This window comes from Myotis lucifugus, unplaced genomic scaffold (assembly GCF_000147115.1).
Source record: "Myotis lucifugus unplaced genomic scaffold, Myoluc2.0 scaffold_337, whole genome shotgun sequence".
Taxonomy (NCBI): Eukaryota; Metazoa; Chordata; class Mammalia; order Chiroptera; family Vespertilionidae; genus Myotis; species Myotis lucifugus.
The window spans coordinates 137,068-155,216 of record NW_005871385.1 but is presented as its reverse complement, the minus strand read 5'-3'; the positions used below and the strand labels follow the sequence as shown (position 1 = coordinate 155,216).

The 18,149-nt window shown below is 41.9% G+C and overlaps 1 protein-coding gene across 7 annotated transcripts in view; it reads left to right on the top strand.

Annotated features, from left to right (window-relative positions):
- The window catches only part of KANK1 (KN motif and ankyrin repeat domains 1), a 169,305-nt gene that overhangs the window by 33,614 nt on the left and 117,542 nt on the right, over positions 1-18,149 (top strand). For 5 of the 7 annotated variants that reach the window (XR_002832189.1, XM_014466412.2, XM_023764573.1 and 2 more), the window contains exon 2: positions 13,404-13,529. The gene's annotated coding sequence lies outside the window, so the exon portion shown is untranslated. The other 2 variants (XR_002832190.1, XR_002832191.1) reach the window with 2 other exon arrangements.

The following is an 18,149-nucleotide window of genomic DNA, read 5'->3' as shown; positions in this document are numbered from 1 at the left end:
CCCGGGCATGTGCCCTGATCAGGAATTGAACCATGACCTGGTTTATAGGTCAACGTTCAACCACTGTGCCACACTATCTGGGCAGTTTTTGTGTTTTTAATGCTTGGTGCACAGTTGCAATTCACTAAATATTTGTTGAACGAATTAAGGAAATATTTGTGTAATGTAGACTGAGCTGGTATAGAATAACATTTTCCCCCTTGAAAATGTGCTTCTCAACTTTGTGGAATAAGTACTGTTATTTCTATCTTACAAATGGGGAAGCAGATCCGTTGATCCTCAAATCACTCTGATAGCCAGATCATGCATTTTCAGGTCCTTTCTAATCAAGTACTTTCTTTGATTGTTTGAGAAAAGGTGAAACAAGCCTGTGGTACCATAGCTCTGTTGGGTAAAACCATTTAAAACAAACTGATGAAATATTTCTCAGACTTTATTATTTACTGACCATTAATAGAAAACAATTTTGTTTGTTTTATTTCTGTCCTCACCAAAGTCTCTGTTACCAGAAAGCTAATTCTGTTATCCACGTCCCTAATATGGCAACTTTGTCTGTATTTCTGTTCTTTGTGCATTGTGTTTGTTCTTAAACTGTGAATATTCTATTAACTGAGAGCTCTGAATAGCCATTGTGTCACTGGAGTGATACTCTGTCTGTCAGTTCCATGCATTGTGCTTGAGAATAAATGTGCTGTTTTATTTCTGATGGGATTTCTCTCATTGCCACTAATAATATGACATAGAAAAGACAGGCCTATGAATAAACCTCGTAAGTGCTTTCATTGCTAAAACAACAGTCGTTCATTTTAGTATTACACGATTATATATATGTGTCTATTTCAAATAGGTAGAACCGTCCGTGTCTTATCCTTAGAGTTTTAGGTAAGAAGTATCAGTGAAATTAAATCCAGAATTATTTGTATATATGTGTGCTTTGCTAGAGAGCGGTTCCATTTTTTTTTTTTTTAATCAGAATCTCAAACTAGTCGATGGTCCAGAAATGTTTAGAGACCACTGACCCAGCCAATTCAATTCAGCCTGGTGGCTTGTTTTGATGTATAGTGGCCGTGGCACTAGAAAGTGATGGGAAGTACCTAGACTAGTACTGTGCACTTGTAGATGCTAAGTAAGTATTTGTTGGAGACCTGATAAAAATCACAGGTTCTCTTCTTATTTATAATACCTTATGGTCCGTGAGCTTCTGGAAGGAAGACCAGGTCTACGTTTTACTCATTCCTTGGCATCCTGACTTCTCTCACCTCTGTCTCCCACGGTAATGCAACATGTACTGTCTAGGTCAAAGTAGAAGTCTTTAAACTCATTTGATTAGACATCCCCATTCATACAAAACAGTTTGAGCACACGTGCTCAAGATAGACACATTTATAAGTTATATACATGTACTAGTATATGCCTATGTTGAAGATACGTGCTCAGATTGTTTTATAATGATAATAGAAAGTACACATAATAGCAGTGCTAAAATAAGAAAAATGAAAAGCAACGTTTTAAAATGCATTGATAACCATGATGGCTTCATATTCACATTAGCTAATATTTAAAAAGGCATGTGGACGAAAGGGGCCTCATGCTAACCTGACAAGCTCAGGGAAGGCCTGCATGGCGGTCTTACAAACTGAGAGACCTAAAGTAACCACAAAGGATGGTCAGGAATTCAACTTTAACTAAAAGCAGTTATGGTGGTAGTAACAGCCTAGGCCCGTATCTTCACTGACAAGGTCAACCTTTACCTTAACTGAGCCTATCTGTCTTTTTGCACCTATAATAACATACCCTTGAAATGTCTGGGTAACTTGTAACTTCCCCTTTTCTGGACCCCTTGGGGCATAACCTAATGTGCTGGGCGCCAGGACAGATACCACAAATTCCTTCATTGTTGTGTTAATTGTTCCTGCACCCACCTAAGTATGTGTCTATCATTTTACTTTTTATCCAATCCCAGGGGTTTCCCTGCTTTGCTTTCTCCCGCCTCTCTAATCTGTCACCAATGGATTTCATGTAACCCACCTACGTCCCTTTCCTTTGATTGCAATGTATAAATACAGATGTAACCCGCCATTCTCCAGAGCATTACCTCAATTCATTGAGGTTCTGCTTCCCGGTATATGTGGACAGTTTGGCTCAAATAAACTCACAAAAATTATTTACAGGTTTCAATGGGTTTTTACATTAATAGGCACAATCTAGACTTATTTCTGCTCACTGCTACCTTTGTCCTCCCCATTCCTGGGCTTGCACCATTTCTGGTTTTCCATGGCTCTCCTCCTGCCTCCTAACACTCTTTTGTAGACACCCTCACTGTTAAGCATCCTCTATACTTAATTCAAATTCTGGAGACTCAGGATCTCATTGGTCTGGTTCACCTTATGCCAGGTCAACTCATGTAAGTCTCCTTGATAAACAGTGCTGGTTTTGACTTCATCACTTGGCACAAACATAGCTGTTCAGGTAGCAAGGAGTGTGGGTGGGGCAGCTTTATGGAGAAGGGGCCTGGTGTGGCTAGAATGGTGACTGGCCTCACCTTGCACTAATATGTCTGTGGGAGTAGAAGAGACACCACAGTCTGACTCCCTCTGTTTTTCCTTTGCAAATTCGTGTCAATATCCTCTTAAAGACCACTAGGCATATTAAGCAAAGTTTTTGTAATTTAAATAAACCAGAGACCATTTATGCCTGTGAAGATCTTCCCCACCCACACATCCACCTTTCTCATTACTACTGGGGAGGAAATGGTAGCAGCACCATCTTTAAGACTTAACCCATAGTTCTTGCCATAGGAAAGGCTGGTTTCATGTTTGCTCCCATTCAGCCTTGTGCAGACAGGGGCTTAAAGATTTCTTGTGCAGAACACCACTCGTTTTAAGTCCCTTCTGCATAGAGAGGAGCCAGTAAGGAAAGCGTCTGCGGTATTTCCCAGTTTGGAATCGCCATATAAATGAAGCGCATGCTTGGGAATGCGAAACCTGTTTATGCATCTGTGGGAATGTTTCCTTTTGAAAGGCTCACTCTTCAGTCCTTTTCTTATAGAACTTCAGGGCAGTGTTGGCCCATTTTAAAGGCTGTTGGGCCTTGGAACAGTGCATGAGCTTGTCAGAGCCAGACCTTTTCAGAGCCAGACCTTCTCATATGAGTATGTTCTTAATGTTCTATGACTTTCAGTGCCCATATGTGTATTGAATTTAGAGTTAATTTTTAAAATTGGCACAAGACTATCCAGCATGGACAAAATGTATAGCTTCTAAAAGAGAGAAAGAAAAGAAAGAGAACTAACTTTTTATTGAGTGCCTAAGCTCAGCACTTGGCATTTTTTGTTTTATTTAATCTCTGCCCCTGTGAGGTAACTATGATCATTCCCACTTTACAGGAGGGAAAACAAAGCTCAGAAGTTGTGATTTGGCTAAAGTCCTAGACTAGTAGGTCAGGTGTGAGTAGAAGGTGATCCTGTGTGACCATAGCTTACATTTCTCTTAGGGAACTAAATGCCAGTGGTGGTAAGCTTTTAACACACATTACTTTATTCATTCTCACCACATTTACGTTTCAGAAGTTTTAAAAATCAGTCTCATAAGATTGTTTTTAGACAAAGAACAAACTATTAAGAAATCGATGTAGCCCTAACCGGTTTGGCTCAATGGATAGAGCATCTGCCTGCGGACTCAAGGGTCCCAGGTTCGATTCCGGTCAAGGGCATGTACCTTGGTTGCGGGCACATACCCAGTGGGGAGTGTGCAGGAGGCAGCTGATCAATGTTTCTCTCTCATCGATGTTTCTAGCTCTCTATCCATCTCCCTTCCTCTCCTTAAAAAATCAATAAAATATATTTAAAAAGAAAAGAAATCGATGTAGTTCTTTTCAATCATTTATGTATTTTTATGTCAACTCTTCAAACTGCATACCCAGTTTTCACTTAATTTTATAAACTGTTATTTCCTCATCTTAATAAACTCTTCATAAATGTTTAATGTCTGCATAATAATTTAATTACAGTTTTTAAGTTTCTGACTTTTGGTTCTGTAATAGTTGGGCAGTGAATATGTTTGTGTCTAAGTCTATGGGTTTTATTTTTAAACATTATTTTCTTAGTGTGTATTATTAGAAGTAAAATTATAGGGTCAGACGTTACATTTATTTTTAAAACTGTAACCACTCTAAAGGCCCTTGATGCGTTTTACCGATTTGATATCTTTTAAAAATGGGAGGGACCAGTGTCCACCCCCATGGTGGTCTGTGAGTGCCGGACTCCCTGTAGACCAGCCCATGGCGGGGGGTGGGGGTCGGGGTCGGGGGAAATGGATGGTTCTGGTGCTCTGATACCCAGCGCTGCAGGCTCCATCCTGGACCCGCTCCTCTGTGGGGAGTTTGTGTGACAAGGTGGTGTCATGTGTCTACTCCACAAGAAAAGGCATTGTTACCAAGGCAAACAGTGATACTTGATACCGCTATGTGCACGCCAGAGCCAGAGCAACCTTCACCAGGGGCATTGTTGACAATTGCTAGAGGTTGTGGCGGTGCAGAAGTTACATAGTGTTCCTTTGGCAACACATGTTCATGGATTTGTTCTCATGTCGGAGCCCTTCTTAAATGAAAATTCTGAACACCCACACTGGGGAAATATGTGTAAAAATAACCTAAAAAGCCTTAGGAATGCATTGTTTGTTAAGATTTAAATAAAGGAGATTCCATGTTGTTGAACAAGGCAGGTTGCTTTTTTCTTTTTTCTTTTTTTAATATGTAAGGAAACAACCATGTTTCACTTTAAAATAAAATAAAAATTTTAAAGGGAGAACACATTTCTAGTAAGGAAACAAGCAAGGCATGCATTAAAATTAAGTGAAAACCAGGCACTTGTCATCCCATGTAAATTTACAGTGGGAAACCACATAGTTCTGCTTTTTTTAAAGAAGGCTGAAATGCAGTTGGAGCACAGAGCCTCAGCTGAGAAATTTAGACACCTAAAGTGAGATGTTTCTTAATTTATCAGAAAAATTAAAGGCAATCGATTTTGTTTAAAGGCAGTACACAGAGTACTTGAGAATAAATATGGGTTTTTAGGAACGTGCTTAATGAGCATTTGGTAAGGACGCAGACACTGGTCTTCGGCTTTTTGGCTCATAAAATCAAGTCCTAAACTAACCATGGGACATTCTTCCCAGTTAACCCGTGGGTGCAGGTGCAGCACAACTTGGGAGCACGTGTTTGCTGTTCCGCCCAGGAAGTCGCTGGGAGGACATGTCCATTTTCTTTTGTCAGGCATTTCGGTTTAAAACAAGTTGGAACGGAAAAGTTAGTGTTTTGCCTCCACTTATATATCTCTACCTTGTATTTGCAATAAATAGCAATTACAAATACATATGTAATTTTTAAAGGACGTATCGGGGATCCCAAAAAATGTATACACACACTTGGAATAATTATAAAGGCGGTGTTTAAGCTATCAGCTGTTAAAGCGTGTATACATTTTTTTGGGACACCTATATATGTCAAGCAGGGATTTTTAGTATGCCAGTGCATTCTTTGCATCAGTACGTTTTAACTGATGAGGTAACAATGGCTGTTTCTAGCAGAAAGATCTTCCTTTCTTTCTTTTAGAAAATTTCTGAAATATGATTCATTTTATTTCTTAATTGACTTTTTTTGAGAGAGAGAGAGAGAGAAACATTGACACGAGTGCGAAACATGGATCGGCTGCCTCCTGCTCACGCCCCAACCAGGGATCAAACCCACAACCGCAACATGTGCCCTGACTGGGAATTGAATCAGCGACCTTTTGGTGCACGGGACAGCACCCAACTAACTGAGCCATGCAGGCCAGGACCGAGATACGATTTCTTGTTGGTCTAGGTCTAGGATGTGGTGAGGTTGTATCAAGTGGCAGATCTCCTTAGGACTTGCTTTTTCATTCTTTGCCATCTTGTCTGACATGACCACAATCTGTATCCTAGTACAGTGAAGGTCAGGTTTAACAGGGAGTCGTCATTTGTTTCCAGCATGTTTTAAGAAAAAATATTTGAGCTGGTATAGATTTTAATTACTGGCAGGTGGAAGAGTCTGACTCGAAGAAACCGTGATGCTGTCATACCCGGACAGGCGCTTCCTTTCCCTCCTAAGGAGTTCACGGCCATCACTAAAGGCCGTCTTCATATCAAAGAACAAGAGAGAACTTGTAAATGTGGAGGGCCTAGGTCAAGATATTAAAATTGCCGCCTTACCAGTCTCTAAATGTATCCAATAAATAAGTCAAATTTTTTAGGCCAGAAGTAATGTAAGTCGGTGCCAGTGAGAAAAGGAAGGCGGTGAGGGAGGAGGGATTGTAATGTCAAAGGCGTTATTTTCTTCTTATTTTAAAGACAATAGGAAAATGGTCGACAGTGTTTTCCAACTCACCCCTCTCACCTGAGATTGATTGATGTTCGCCTTAAAAACCCTGAATGCAAAGACAGGAATTGCTTCCTTGTGGGAGTGATTGATGGAGAAAGGTCAGGCTTCCTCCGTTACACGGTAATGGAGATGCATACACACTCTGAGACTTGAGTATCAGCCTGGGGTAACAATAGATGGACAGTGCGCTTGTTGTTTTTGTCACTGAACCGAGCTTCAGTTAGAGGCTCAGAGGAGACCGCTGGGAGGTGCTTGGAGGGGTCAGGCAGGAGGATCAGTGGGGCTGGGCCCGTCCACCTCTGCTCTGTGCTTCCAGGGTGTTTGCCCTGGGAGCCCGGGTTGCCTTGCTAGTGGAAGGAGTCATCTTGTCCGACGGAAGTAGGACTCATGGAGGCGTAACTAGCATCATCTTGCCTTGGCCCTTGGGCTGTGCTTAGTGGAATGGCTCACCTCAGACTCACTCCTCTCTTGGGAAAGAGGACAGAGGTTCTGGGCCCAACATTCCAGGAAGGCTGAGGAGCAGTAGGATGGTGACTGGGCAGGGCGCCAGCTGTCTGTGCTGAAATACCAGAGCCCGGGCTCCGATATCTAATGAGGCTCGAGAGCACATTCCCGTGGCATACTTTACAGCCTGACCCAGTTGACTGGGGCGCTCCGGGGAGCCGGCCTCCGTTTCCTCTCTTTCTTCCCTAGAGTGGAATGCAGCATTTCTATGATGGTCAATATTGAAATGAGCGCCTGCGCCACCCCATTCTCAACAGGGAAGAAGCCCTTGTTTTAGAATTCTTTACTGAAAATACTACTACTCTCTCTTTTTAAGTGTATATATATTTAAAATGGAAGCCTGTATGTGTTGCATTCTGTCTTTATACACACAACAGAACCTGAAGTAATTTGTTTTCACGAGGAAGAATTAAAAGCATCTTTTCAGATTATTCATAATTTTGAGATAGATAACATTTGCTAGGTTTTATCTAGTTTATTTGTTTGTTTATTTGTTTGTTTATTTTTAAATCTCACCGGAAGACATGCTTGGAGAGAAAGGTAGAGGGGGAGAGGGAGGGAGGGAGGGAGGGAGGGAGAAAGAGAGAGAGAGAGAGAGAGGAGAGGGGAGGGGAGGGGAGGGGAGTGGAGGAGAGGGAAACATCCATTGGTTGCCTTCTGTTCTGGGGACTGAACCCTCTACCCAGGCATGTGCCCTGCCTGGGAATCAAACCACAACCTTTTCGTGCACAGGGAAATGCTCAACCAACTGAGCCACTCCAGAGCCACTCCGGCCAGGCTCTTTTTAAAAACTATATAAAGTTTTCTCCCATCTTGCCTGGTAAATGAGAGGTCTCTGGTTCTTACCTTAAATGTTACAAAGTATTTCGATGAAAGCAGTCAATAATATTCTAAAAGACAAGGCCATAGCTGATCATTTGGTGACATCCTTAAAGTTACATAGTAATAACCCTCTAATCAGATTTACAATATTAGGGAGGGAGGTATTTTCACTGTACACAGGGAAAGTTAAAGCACAGAGAAAGCTAGTACAGTACTTGCTTGAGGTAAGTCATATGGTTGATTATGTAGTAAATTAATCAGAGAAGATAGTAGTATTCTAGATAATAGCAAAGGATAAGCTTAATGAATGGTTCTCAAACTATGGTGCCTGGGCCAGCATCATTCATCCTCTGAAAGCTTGTTAAACATTTAAATTTTTAAAAATATACATGTTTCTATTGGTTTTTAAAGGGAGAGGGAGAGATAGAAACATCCATGAGAATCATTGATCACCTGCCTCCTGCACGCCCCCTGCTGGGGATCAAGCCTGAAACTGGGCATGCGCCTTGATGGGTAATCAAACCGAGACTTCTTGATTCATAGGTCGATGTGCTACCACTGAGCCACAGCAGCCAGGCTAACAGTACCTTTATAAATAATTCTCTGGGAAGGTTAAGATATTTCTCATTTAAACTTTGGGGAGAAGAACACACTGAAGCTCCTTATGGCATCTTCCAAACCACCTGACAGCGCCACCTGCTGATCATTACCTGCTAGAGCGTCATTCCTCACTCAGAGTACAGCGAGGGGCCTCCTGCCACCTCATCCCAGGCCACCCCCAGATGTGGTCACTTCTACAGAGAGCGGAAGGAGGAGAAACACTGGAGAATCCGGAGCTTTCTGTCCTGGGGCTTATGGTTTAAAGGGTAGATCTGAGCCAAATGGTAACCCCATCATTGGTTGCCTTCTGTTCACGCCCCAACTGGGGACCGAACCCTCTACCCAGTTTCTGATCTGAACAGTAAAAACAAAACAAAACAAAAAAAAGTTGGCCTTTGTTTCCTTTGCTTTAAGTGGAAATATTCTTCCTACTTTATATATCTAGATACCAGGAAAGGAAGTTGCTTTGGATGCCCGAGTGCCCTTTATTCCCGCCGTAATCTCTCTCAAGTGTGACTTTTTTTGGCCTTTGCCAAGCAATCGAGGTTAAAAAAAAAAAAGTATTAGCAGTATCATTTGCATGGGTAGCAGTCAGCCAGACATTTCATTTCTGATTTATTAATCCTAAGGGAGAAAAACACTTTTCTTGAGTCCTCTGTACAACATTTTAAAAATTGAGTATATATTTTTTTTATTTTTCTCTCCTGGGACCATATAACAGTTTGAGAGTGTATCTCATAGTTGATTTTTAAAAAACATATGCATAGATGTATAAATCTAGCTGTTTCTATAATGTTAACACATTAGTGTAAGATTTTTAAGGAAAAATTAATGATGACATTTGAAAATAGCCATTACCATGTTGGGTATTACCACATTTCTTTTCCATTTGAAGAAATTGTGCTTGGGTGTTCATGGGAGAAATTATCCCTACCCTACCGTTATCTGTCAGAAAACAGAGCTCTCTAGACAACTGTTTTCTCTCTTCTCTGTATATGTAACTTGTATTTGAGATGTAGGTCTAAGCAATGCTAAGGTGACAAGCCTATCCGAGGGGAAGTACCGATAGCAGAGCACTCTGACTCCTGGAATGTTACTGTTATATCTTGATTTAATAAAATGCCTGTAGCTGAAAACAGGTAAAGAGGGTAAAGCTTGCGCACAGCATTCATTAATCCTAAAAAATGCTATCAGGGCCCGGCTGGCATGGCTCAGTGGTTGAGGGTTGACATATGAACCTGGTCTGGGCTTAATCCCCAGTGTGGGGCATGCAGGAGGCTGCTGATCAGTGATTCTCTCTCATCATTGATGTTTCTATCTCTCTTCTTCTCCCTTGCTCTCTGAAATCAACAAAAATAATATGTATTTTAAAATGCTACCAGGGCAACCAGCATGTTGCAGAGGATCTGTGAATGCTTCTTCATCTAGAATTTCAAGCAGTACATAAAATATTTAGACAGCACCGTGCTGCTTCACCCCTGACAAGAGCACAGGTTCAGGTGTGTACGGTTACTGCTGGCATCGCTAATGTACGAGCTGCCGAAGAACCTTGAATGGTATTTGGAATGTTAGAAAGTCAGGTACCTGTCATGGGGTTAGGTTTGTAGTGACTGATAAAGTGGCCCTGGCTCCTAAACATAAATATTTATCTTGTTACCAAAATGGCACTGAAGAGTAAAGACACATCACAGAGGAGGGAGAAGAAGAGAGTTTTCACATGGAAGTTAAAAGAGTGGATGGTACCCAGTTGGTATGGCTCAGTGGTTGAGCATTGACCTATGAACCAGAAAGTCACGGTTCGATTCCCAGTCAGAGCACATGCCTGGGTTGCGGGTTTGATCCCCTGTAGGGCGTGTGCAGGAGGCAGCCGATCGAGATCAGTGATTCTCTGTCATCGATGTTTCTGTCTCTCTCTCCCTCTCCCTTCCTCTCTGAAATCAATAAAAATATACTTTTACAAAGCTTATTTGTAAAATAAAAATCTCATTATAAATTTACTAACTGTGGATGCCTATTACATTTTACCTGGAAAAAGGAATGATACCACCTGCCCAGTGGTGCCCTGACAGGGAATCAAACCCACAGCCTTTTGGTGCAGGGGACGATGCTCCAATCAACTGAGCCGCCTGGCAGGTTTGATCCCAAGTCGGGCACATGTGGGAGGCAGTCCATCAGTGTTTCTCTCTCTCCCAACTCTCTACCTTTCTTTCTCTCTAAAAAATCAATTTAAAAAAGCATTCTTCAGGTGAGGATTTTTTTTAAAAAGGCACCTTACTAACAACAATTTTCTGTTTGTTTTAACAGTGATTACTTCCAGTCATGACTTTACCTGCATTTTCTTTAAACCCTCAGAATAGACCAGTGAAGTAGTGGTGTTTCCATTTTAGAGATAGAATTTAAAAAATGAGGAACACATATTTGCAACACATAAGGCAACGTTCGTATATAGTATCCTGATACAAGGCTATCTCTGTGTCCTTATGGTAAGATGCTTTCTGACTCTGATAGGCTTGAATGGGCTTTGCTCCTTGTAGCCAAAGGTTTCCAATGAATATACCATCTTCTCTCCATTATTAGGGTACTAAGTTAATAATATCTCTGATAGAAAAAATGGTACAACAAATGACGAGCATTCTAACAGAAAAGTAAAGGACATACACAGGAAGTGCAAAAAAAGTAAAAAAATGTTCAACCTCAGATATGCTAATAAAATGAACTTTTAAAATCTATAGAATGGGGTAGTTAAAAAAAATAATACTACACTATTTTAGAGGGAGTGCAGAGAAGTGTACTCATGTACCACTAGAGCATAGAGTGGCTGAAATGTATGGGGTGAGTTATCAACAATATCAAATCCATGTACTTTGCATACCTCTGACCCACGTCCTTATCCCTAACAAATACTTAATGGTGTGTTCGAGGATATCCATCTCACTATTATCTATCTAATAAAAAATTGCAGCATTTGACGTCACTCATCTATCTTTGGGCTAATGGGCCTCTCCACTCTCTTGGTCTTTCTCCTACCTCTGTAACCACCCCTCTGTGCCTCCTTTATCTGTTCTTCCTCTGCCTCCCTCATCCTTCACTGTCTTCTACTCAGTCCCCTTAGAATTTTCATTTAGTCTTGGGGCTTCAGCCATCTTTTTTGAGTTAAGAGTCTAAGAAATAGTCTTTCCCCGCTGTGAGTCATCCCTGCTGTTGCTGGGAGTTTGGACATAAAATGTTTGTTTGGAATGAGGACACATCCGCTTTGACACAACATCTGCGCACATTGGACATACTGAGAGCTCATCTCCTGGCTCCAGGTAGAGGCCCCTGGATTGTGTGTGAAGGTCTACTCCTGATGGCGGAATAAGTTTCTTGTGTGAACTTGGTGCACAGCAGTGTGAATGCATGTAATTTCACTGAACTGTGTACTTTAAAAAATGGTTAAGATGTTAAATTTTACATTATCTATATTTTACCATAATACATTTTTTATTTAAAAAAAGAAAAGAAGATGGTGTAATTCATAAGAATCTTACCTTAAGGCACGAATGCTTGTAAATTTCAAAAGCATTTGCAGAGCTGATGCAAAAAATCCCAGATTTGTAAAAATCCTAATGTTGTCCATGCTGAAGTGCAAGACTAACTTAAAATAAACAGAATAGTCCCTTTCAAATTGGACAACCAGCTCAGTAAACACAAGACAATGGATGGTACTGTTAACCCTCTCAGTGTGAGGGTTAAATTGTCTGAAAGGTGGGTGGGCATTGCCAGAACTGGAGCTGGGCCTTGCCAGAAGGTATAAGAAAAGCTGTATCTTGCCTGGGGAATGAGAGCTGCAAAGGCAGGATGTATGCATTCTTTGGAGCAAAGACTTATCTGATGAGAACAGAGGGTGTTTGTTGGAAATTGGAGGAAGATAAGATAAAGTAGATCTAGACTGAAGTTTGTGTTTTGTTTGTGTGGTGTTTTGTTTGTTTGTTTTATGGAAGAGAGATTTATTACCACCATGCTAAGGATATAATAGAATGTTAGACTTGGAAATTAGAACAGAGAGCTTCAAAGCTGGAGATAATCCTGTAAGGTAGGGTGGGAATGACTATTTGTTGAGTACCTGCTGTATGTCAGGTGCAAGACCTCCCAGCTCTTATTCTTACAGCAACCGTAAGGGTAGATGACATTATTCCCATTTTATGCATAACACACTGAGTTTTGAGGAAATAGAATTTGTCTAAGTTCTGCGTGTGCCTGGGCCAGGATCCAAGCCCAGGGTCATAGGCCTTCAAAGCCCAGTGAGGATGGAGAACGCCAAAGCCAGTTTTATAGTGAAGAGAACTGAGACCCGGGAAACGGGACTGTTGGAGGTTATACAGGTCATAGGATGGAAGCAGCTGTTCTGCAAGAGAAAGAGGATAGGTGGTGATCCGCAGAGAGAGAACAGGTTAGAGCCTGCTGCTACAAACAGGTAGGGGTGCCAAAGAATTTGGTAATAGCGGTGGATTGGAATGAAAAAGAGGCAGAGAGCGGTAGGACATACAAGGGAAAGCTGTGGTGGACTGATCTTATGGAGGAAAGGATGATGGAGAGGGATGACTTGGAAATAATCCCACAGTTAATCCCAAGGGACTGCCATTTATAGAGTGAGTCTTCAGTGGAGCTACTTTTAAGAGAAAGGCCATGTGTTACTGATGGAGTGGTCTGACTGAAATGACAAATGTTAGAAGATAAAATTGATGGTATTGATGAGCTGACTGATGCGTATTGGTAAGTACATGGAGAACAGCAATGGAAATGAAGGTGAAAGGCCATGAGGAGCAGCCCATTTCTTTGACGTGATGGTGAGAGATATATCCCAAGAGCAAGCGACTAGCTGTTACCTACAGCCAAGGAGACTTGTGTTTGCAGGACATGCTAGGTTCTCTGTTACTCTGGCCTGCCCCTTCCCAGCAGGAAAAGCACTTCACTGTACTTGGATTCCTGAACTGCATAGCCGCCTCTCACACTTGATTCCCCTTTCCTGCAGGTCTGAAGCCTAGAAAGGAATATTTCTCCATCACATTTCCCTCAACCAGATTCTTTTGTCTTTTCAGAATGATTGTCACTGTACTGGGCAGACTGCTGAACTACTGAAGTCCTTCCGTCTTTTGACCACACGAGGAAATTGTCCATGGAGTTGAAATATTTATTGCAGTAATTTCTGGCCTTACATAACTGAGGTAAGCTATGCTTTTTCCCATATACTTGTCATGAAGTTGCTGTGCTTGTCTCTTTTAACTGTTCTTTTTAAGGGACATTAATCCACTTTCCCCTACCTTTTGTGCCCCAGTAATCCTCCAGAGTGCTCCTAACCTGCAAATGTAGATATGGGTGCAGAAAAGACATTTATAGGATGAAATATGAGCAAGCTGTTTGACTCTGAAGAATAAAGAGGAAAATGTATTGCTCTTCATATTAAATCAATAAAATATCCCATTTCCATAAACGCAATATGCATGGAGTGGATTATGCTAGAGAAAAATCAATAGATTGAAAGGAGTATTATTAAGGCTACTTGAGAAAAATGGAGATACTTAAATATTAATATATTGCTGGATTTATTCAAGTATAGAAAACCTAGAAAATACAGAAAATTTAAAAGAAAAAAATCTGGTATTCCACATCCAGATATATAATCAAGGTTAAAATAGTACTGCATTAATTATAATGTTTGTATCACAAATACTTGTAATGATGTGTGTGTTGTGTGTGTTCATTTGCTAGATTTTTAAAAAATGAGCATCATCACATGCTTACTCAGTACCAGGCTCTGTACCAAGAATTTTACATACATTAATTTATTAGTTCTCACTACCCTGTGAGGTTGGTACATTTTCATTCCCCATTTAAAACTTGAGGTTCAGAGAAATTTTTTTTTAAATTTTGTTTTATTGCTTAAAGTATTACAAAGAGTAGTACATATGTCTCCTTTTGTTTTCCCACTTGACCTTCCCCTGGCCTCCCCTACCCTCCAATGTCTTGTGTCCATTGGTTATGCTTATATGCATGCATACAAGTCCTTTGGTTGATCCCTTACCACCCCGCCCCCTGCCCCCCCAAACCTCCCCGGCCTTCCCGCTGTACTTTGACAGTCTGTTCGATGCTGCTGCTCTGCCTCTGTATCTATTTTTGTTCACCAGTTTATAATGGTCTTTATTATCCATAAATGGAATTCCTTCTTTTTTACAGCGGCATAGTATTCCATTGTGTAGATTTACCACAGTTTTCTAATCCATTCATCTGCTGATGAGAAATTAAATGACTTGTCCATGCTCACACAGCTGGTAAACCCACTCAGAACTTGAAGTAGTCAGGTACCAAAGTCTATAGTAATGGGATTTTTTACATACTTCCATTTCTTAATAAAATGCATGTTCCTTTCCCAATATTGCATCATTTTAAATGACCACGCTGTGTTCACTATGGGAATGCAGTGGTTTCTCTACCCCCATCTCCTTTTGTTGGACATGTATTTGTTTTCCTATACTTACGTTTTAGAAATAACATTGCAGTGCACATCTTTTGTGCACAGCCATAATTCCCCCAGGACAAATTACTGTAAGTGGCATTGCTGAGTGAATGGGAATGTGGGAATGTACTGTTCAGGGTTTGATACACTCTGCTAATTGTCTCTTCAAAAAGTTGTGCCAGTTTATAGTCTCACTAGCAGCATATGGAAGTGCCTGGTGACCCTAAGTCCTCAGCAATATTGGTAGTTAGCAACTTGGACACTTTAAAAAAAATTTTTACTAATTTCAGAGAGGAAGAGAGAGATAGAAACATCAATGATGAGAGAATCATTGATCGGCTGCCTCCTGCACGCCCCCCACTGGGGATGGAGCCCGCAACCCAGGCATGTGCCCTTGACTGGAATCGAACCTGGGACCCTGCAGTCCGCAAGCCGACGCTCTATCCACTGAGCCAAACCAGCTAGGGTGCAACTTGGACACTTTTGTTTGCCTTTTAAAATGGTTCCAGGTGTCCTTGTTCAGGTCCATATTCTTGCCTCTAATACTCTAGAGCAGGGGTCCTCAAACTACGGCCCGCGGGCCACATGCAAATACAAATATTGTATTTGTTCCCGTTTTGTTTTTTTACTTCAAAATAAGATGTGCAGTGTGCATAGGAATTTGTTCATAGTTTTTTTTTAAACTATAGTCCGGCCCTCCAACGGTCTGAGGGACAGTGAACTGGCCCCCTGTTTAAAAAGTTTGAGGACCCCTGCTCTAGAGCAATGGTCGCCAACCTCTCGGACCTCGCGGACCACTGGTTGGCGACTCTTGCTCTAGAGCCATGGCCCCCTGACAGGTTTCTTTCTCTCCACCCTAGACCACACCTTGTCACAACAGAATTGCAGGACAGAGGGAAAAACCTGGACTCTAGAGCTAGGTGCCTGGGTTCAAATCCTGGGTGTACTGCTTTGCCTCAGTTTCCCCATCAATAAGATGATAGTAATGAAACCTCTCTGGTAGTGGTGCTAGTTGATGTAAAGTACTTTAGGACGGTGCCTGATTCTCGGTACCTGCTCATTCATTGTTAGCCACTACTGTTGTCTTCCAGAAGTCCATGCTTGTGTCATTTAAAAACCAAAGGTTGTGCTTGTTTTGAATGAAATATGATCATTACCAAATATGTAATTCGCAGTAGAAACGTAGTGCTGACACTGTAGTATTGTGTTAGCACAGTGACCAACCTGAAGGTCACAGATAACCACTCCAGCCTCAGTTGATGCTGAGAGGTCAAGGATAGTGAGGAAACAGAAATAACAGGAATAACTAGAACGTTAAAGTGCCTTATAAACTTACAGAGCACTTTCACGCGCATCATCTCACCTGATCCTCACAACAGAGCTGTGAGGGAGGTGGAGCAGCTATTATTAACCTCGGTTTACAGAGGAGGAAGTTGACTTGGAGGACTTAAGTGACTTGTTCACTTAAGGGATGTGGTTGGTGGTAGAGTGGGGTGTCTGTAACTCTCGCCGCTTCATGACAGAGATGAACTGAGGAGGCGCAGGTGTAGATATCCAGGCCTGGGAGTCGAGTCTTTTCCCTGTGGTGTCCACATAGACTCGCCGGGACTCAGGAATGCCTTGATGGTGTTCCCCCGAATCTGTTCTTCACATAGCAGAGTGATCTCTTTGAAGTGTAATCACGGCTTGGCACACCCGGGCCTGAGCCCAGCATGACATTCTCCCTACCGAGGCCTGCAAGGCCAGGCATGATCTGGCACCGCCTGCTCTCCAGCCTCAGCTCTGTTACTCACTCTAGAACACTATGTTCCAGCCCCACTGGCCTCCTTTCAAGTCAGGGAACAGGCCAAGCTCTTTCTTGCCCCCGGGATGCTGTTCCTTTGCTTGGAACATGTGCTTGTGCATGTGCATGCGCAGGTGCGTGCTTGCACACATGTGCTCACACACACATTTCTTACGGCTGACTCCTCCTTGTCCAGGGAGGCAGCTCCCAGAGAGAGCTCTGGAGCAGGCTGCTTGGGTCCCCGTGGCTTCCCCATTCCCTAGCTCTGTTTCCTTGGGCAGGTTACTGCACCTCTACCTCGCCTGTAACCGAAGAATCGTCATCATAGTAGTACCTGTCTCAGAGTTTTGGAGGACCATGTGGGTTAACTCATGCAAAGCTCTTAGAAAACTGCCCTGTGCATTGAAGTGCACACCCATGGTAACTGTTAACAAGATCGTCAGCTTAAATCTCACCTCAGTCAGAGTGCCGTCCAAAGTTGGTTATTTCCTCAGTATTCTCTTCCTCAGAATCCTGCTATTTTCACCTTTGTGCACGTATCATTATGTAATTTTTTTTTCCAATTCCCCCTCTAGCCTGTGACTCTACAGGCACAGGGACTGTGTCTGTGTTTTCCACAGCTAGCTCTCTGCTGCTTGGCATCTAGTGTTTCTAGAATGAATGCATGAAAATCAACATCTCCAACCATAAGATTGCATAGAAATGCTACCTACGTTTTCTTACTGTAGTATGATGGTTTTATTTCACATTATAAAGTATTTCATCTGTATAGAAGTTAGTTTGAAGTGTGATTTGAGATATGAATGAAAACTAATTTTTTTCCCCAAATGAGTAGCCAATTGCAATTTTTGTGATTTCTTTTTTTAAAAATATGTATGTATATTTTTATGGATTTCAGAGAAGAAGGGAGAGGGAGAGAGAGATAGAAACATCAATGATGAGAGAGAATCATTGATCGGCTGCCTCCTGTATGTTCCCCACTAGGGATCGAGCCTGCAACCCAGGCATGTGCCCTGATGGGGAATCGAACAGTGACCTCCTGGTTCATAGGTTGACACTCAACTACTGAGCCACACCGGCTGGGCTTTTGTGATTTCTTTTAAAGAAAGCTTCAATCTAAATTACAGTCCTTAGGAACTCTGATGTTTCTTTTGTTTGTTTTTTTCTCTTCTTGAGTAATCCTTTTGCAAAAAGTAAATACAGAAACTGTTCATCCAGTTGAGTTGATTTTCTCGTGAGCGTGCTGGCCCTGTACCAGAGAAGATGCTCCTGGGGTCACCTTCGAGGGCCTGGCTTCCAAGAGGAGGACATAACGTTACCAGCATAGGGGCTTGTTCCGTTTGCTCAACCACTAGGTATTTTACACAAACTTGTTTTAGATATTCTGACTGTCCTTTTTTTAAAAAAATATATATTTTATTGATTTTTTTACAGAGAGGAAGAGAGAGGGATAGAGAGTTAGAAACATCGATGAGAGAGAAACATCAATGAGCTGCCTCCTGCACACCCCCTACTGGGAATGTGCCCGCAACCAAGGTACATGCCCTT